We start from the raw sequence: 5,717 nt of genomic DNA on the forward strand, positions 1-5,717 counted from the left end.
TAAAAACATTTTTAATTTAATGAAACAAATTAAGTTTACATGTAATCTAAAAATATTCCAAATTACATTCTATTTTATTATCGTAACGTGCAGTAGTAAAACTAGTTATTTTTAATATTGTAATTTTTACATTCTGATTATAATGAGAAGAATATTAGTTTGTATAGTTACATCATATATCACTTAAAATACTGTTTATTATAAGGAAAATCCTTAGTACCTATCCATTTCATAAATCTTATATTTCAGTGTTTTTAATTTTCCATGGAAAAGTACATGAATAATGCTTGCTTAATACAGAAAGACTTTTAATAAATGTGATGTAGCTATCATTAACCACACACATTCACATACATGCTAAGAATGAAAGCATACCAACTACGGTATTTAAAGTTAAATAATATCAGTACTTGCTTGCAAAAAATAGCAAAAATTTATACTTTATTACATTTTCACCCCACCCGGACCAGAAAGTATATTTTACATGGAATTATAACTCTCACAAAATCTCTCTCTTTTTTAAAGCTGACATACAATTAAATCAACTAACTATTTTAACTGGGTTGTTCTCTATAATCAACAACCTGGTTTAAAGAAATGAGTGAATATGTTAGGGCATTAGTGTATTGCACTGTGAGTCCTCTGATATATGTTTAGACTTGATTCTAGATTAATTGCATTCTGAAATTTATTAAAGTATTTTAAGTATCAATTGTTCATTGTTCTATAAGGTATATCTTTTGTATAAATATTTTTTCACATTCATTATATTTGTAAAGTTTCTATTCCTTAAAATTTTTGTGATGATGAGTAATGTTTGAGAAAATATTGGAGCATTATTTGCAGTGTAAGTTCTCCCATGTCCGATAAGATCTGTTATAACTAATGGTATTGTCAGCAGTCTACATTATTAGTTTTGCTTTAAGTATAAATACTGTTGTGCATTTTAAGGCTAATCCTTTGGTAAAGCACTTACATACTCGTTACATTTACCTCACTTTTATCTAGTCTAATTTCTTTGATGTAGAATAAGATGTAAACAGTTATTAAAGACTATGTCACAATTTTCACATTCATAGAATTTTTCTCTGATATGAATTCTTTTATTTAGATTAATGTGTGAGCACTGGGAAAATGCTTTGCCACATTCCTCACATGTGTATGGTTTCTCTCCTGTATGGATTCATTTATGTTGAGTGAGGTCCCTGAACGGGATAATGGCTTTGCCACATTCTACACATTTTTAGAGTTTCTCTCCAGTATGAATTCTTTTATGTCGAGTAAGGTGTGTGCACAGAGTAAAGGCTTTGCCACATTCCACACATTTGTAGGGTTTCTCTCCTGTATGAATTCTTTCATGTTGAGTAAGGTGTGTGCAGCGGGTAAAAGCTTTGCCACATTCTTCATATTTGTAGGGTTTCTCTCCAGTATGGATCCTTTTATGTCGGGTAAGGTGTGTGCAATAGGTAAAGGCTTTTCCACATTCTTCACATTTGTAGGGTTTCTCTCCAGTATGGATTCTTTTATGTCCAGTAAGGACTGTGTACAGGCTAAAGGCTTTTCCACATTCTTCACATTTGTAGGGTTTCTCTCCAGTATAGATTCTTTTATGTTGAGTAAGGATTGAGAACTGGTTAAAGGCTTTGCCACATTCTCCACATTTGTAGGGTTTCTCTCCAGTATGAATTCTTTTATGTACAGTAAGGTTTGTGCACAAGGTAAAGGCTTTGCCACATTCTTCACATTTGTAGGGTTTCTCTCCAGTATGGATTCTTTTATGTCGAGTAAAGATTGAGAACTGGTTAAAGGCTTTGCCACATTCTCCACATTTGTAGGGTTTCTCTCCAGTATGAATTCTTTTATGTACAGTAAGGTTTGTGCACAAGGTAAAGGCTTTGCCACATTCTTCACATTTGTAGGGTTTCTCTCCAGTGTGAATTCTCCGATGTATAATAAGTTTTGAGCAACAGTTAAAGGGTTTTCCACATTCTTCACACTTATAGGATTTCTGTGTGGTATGAATTTTTCTATGTCCAGAAATATTAGAGCTGTGGTAAAATGATTTGCTACATTCTTTAAGTATGAAACTTTTCTCTTCAGTATGTCTTGTCTTGTGTCTATTTAGATTTGATGATTTGCTAAAGACTTTTATACATTTGTCACTTTTGAAGATTTTTCTCCGGCAAGTTGACAAACATTGGGTAAGACCATCAGAACATACTTTCTGCTTCTTACACTCGGCCACACACTCCCCATCTCTTCTTAAGTATATATTTTCAAGGTCACAGCTTCCATATAGTCTCGTTATTGATTTCTGAAAGGGGTCTTTTGTGCCCTGCTCTGGTAATAATTCTTTGGTGCAATAGTGGGATAGTTCTGAAAGAAATGAAAATAACAAAGTATCTCACTAACCAGACTCAGGTGAATATACTTCAAAATTTGAATATATAAAACTATACAAAGCACATTAGCAAGAAAGCACAATAGAATACCATGGTCTTAATGTATGACCTTAAAAATATACTCGCAACCATGATTTTTTTAGAAATCATAATTGGTAATAGTTCATAGCACCCCAACTGAGAAAAACCACAAGAACCATAGGAAGGGGAAGGAAACTTTGTTGCATTTACCCACCAAAGCCCTTGCTCATGCTGATACTAAGTTATCACTTTAGTAGTAAAATCCCATGTCCTGGATTCCCTTTCAAAAGAGAATGAAACTATGGGCACATGTCCACACATGTGTTTTTTGTGGCCTTTCCAAAGGCTGGTTTCCACCTCCCTTGACAACTACATAACTCTCTGAGTAAAATATGCACATATTAAGAATAAAATTCTGCATTATCATAATGATGGTGCAAAATATTTAATTATGCTATAAAATTTGAAAGGCAAAATAAATAAAAGATCATTGCCATGTGTTAATTTCTATACGATATAAAAAGACATAATTATTGACATCGATATCATAAAGGTGAGGGCAGATGTAAGGATTAAGAATTTTTATATGCAACTGAAGTAGTTATTCATTTAACATAAGTGGTAAGTTCAAAAGGTTTTATATAGTTCTCACAGTGAACATCAGAAAAAAAGGTATAGAGAAAAAAGAAAGCTAGGCAAAGAAACAAAATATGTCACTAAAAATCAGTGAGGCACAATGCAGGACAGAAGGAGAGGAAAGAAAGAAAAGACAGTGAAAAAATTATATAAAATAATTAACATAAGAGAAATTGTGAGTCCTTCCTTTGAGAAAATTATGGAAATATTTATGTACTACTGTTTCCAGTCAGAAGGCACAGTTAAGTAAAGAGTTAAAAAAAATCCAACTATATTCTATCTAAAGTGACTTGACTTCATACCTGGTGAGAACAATAGCCTACAACTGGCAGGATATAGCAAGATATATCAGAAAAACATTTAGCATCAAAGAGCAGTGGAGTTCAAAATTATGTTAGGCACATTATTTTAAAGTGAAAAACATTATAACTTTTAAAATATACTTTAAGTCAAAAGTGTCACAAGAGACAAAAAGGGCAATAAATATAAAAAGTGGTCATTCACAGAGGGCCTTGAAAATAATACATTTATATGATATCTATCTTTATCTCACATCAAGGTTCTCAAATATATTTTTAAAAAGCATTGACAGAAATGAAGCAAGAAATGGACATCAATATAATACGATACTTTGATATTCTATTCCACTTTCAATAATATTAAAACCAGTCAAATTATTAATAAGAAAACAAAAGATTTGAAAACACTACATAGCAGTTAGACCTAACAGATGTATTAGAAACACTCTACAGAATAATAGTAGAATACACAATCTCCTTGATAGCTCATAAAACGTTCTTCCTAAAAAACTACCTGTTCAGCCACAAGTCTTAACCAATTTTAGAAAATTGAAATTTTACTAACTTTAATTTTTGACTAGAATGGAATGAAACTGAAAATAAATAATAGAAGAAACACAGAAAAATTCACAAATATAGGAAAATAAACAACACGCTCTTGAATACATTCTTCTTCAAGGGAAGAAGACCTAATGTTGTGAAGATGTCCAGATTGGTCTACAGATTAAATGCAATTCTTTCAAATTCTCAATTTCAGTTTTTGAATAATGGAAACAGCACACTATTCCTTCAGAAGTTTCATTAAATATAAATGGTTTAGATTCTCTAATGAAAAATAAGATGAATGTATTAATAAAAAACAAAGAGAACCCTAAAATATGCCACCTACAAAAGCCTTCCTTTAGCTCTAAAAAGTAAAAGTGCTTGGAAGTAATTGTAAAAAAAAATCTACATAAATAATAAGAGGACGATATTGTGGCCATAATTAAAGAAAATACACTTTAAGTCAAAAACCATCAGAAGACACAAAGACTTTTATAATGACAAAATGGGTCATTTAGGAGAAATCTATGGCACAGAATACACATAGATGATATACATGTAATGTACATATTGTTGCATATATATTTATAAATATTATATAACTAGGTTTCTAAACATATTAAGAAAATATGCACAAAAGTATGGACAGATGTATTGCAAGAAATACCTAGCAACACACTAGATATAGGAGACTGTAAGACCTCACATTCAATGATGAATACAAAAATTTGACAGGACATAAATAAGAAAACAGAAAATGGGTAAGACATTATAGACCAGTTATATGTAAAAGATATTTACAGAGCTCTTCAGTCAAAAGCAGCAGAATACACTATGGTTTCAATCATACATGATAAATGCTGTTAGGACACTTAAGTCTTATCAAGTTGAAGAATCCTAAAAACATACAACATATATTTTTTGACATGAATGAAGTGGAACTAGAAATCAAAAGCACAACACAAACTCGCTAATACAAAAATAAGTCTAAATTAAACACACTTTTTAATGCATTCAGCTCAATGGTCAGATGATTTAAAAAGTTAAGGTGTCAATACTCCACAGTGATATACAAATTGAATCAATGTCTATAATAGTCCTATCATACTTCTTTTGAAGAAATATAAAACTAAATTCTAAAGTGTATTGGAACAATAAATAGCCAGACTGTTTTAGAAATACAAACAAGGAGGCATAGCACTTCTTGATTTCAAAACAAATCTACAGGAATAACAAAACAATCTACTGGCACAATAACAAACAATGAGATGAAACAACAGAATGGAGATCCCAGAAATAAACCTTTGTGTCCATGACCAAAATTATATTAATCAAGATTGCAATGACCATGCAATGAAAAAGAAGAGTCACTTCAACAAATATTGTAGAAAACTGAATATTTGTGATAGAAAAAAAATGATGTTGGTACCTTCCCTTGCACTATTTAGAATATATCTCAAGTAAATTAAATATTAAAACATAAGAAATACATGTATAAAACTCTTAGAGAAAATATAAGGGAAACATCATGATATTGGTCCTGGCACTATTTTAGTAGATGTAACATCAAATGCATAATCAAGAAAAAGATAGAGAAGAAAAATGAGATTGTATCACACTTGAAATTTGAAGAAAGGAAAAACTTAGTGCAGTAAAAATGCCTCCTACAAAATGGGTAAAAATAGATGCAAATCACATATTTGTTAGAATTTAAAATCGTGATTATATGAACAATGATTAAAATTCAAAAACAAATGTGAACAACTTGACTAACAAATGGACAATAGATTGATCTGGAATTTCTTAAAATAAGATA

This window comes from Microcebus murinus, chromosome 31 (genome assembly GCF_040939455.1).
Source record: "Microcebus murinus isolate Inina chromosome 31, M.murinus_Inina_mat1.0, whole genome shotgun sequence".
Taxonomy (NCBI): Eukaryota; Metazoa; Chordata; class Mammalia; order Primates; family Cheirogaleidae; genus Microcebus; species Microcebus murinus.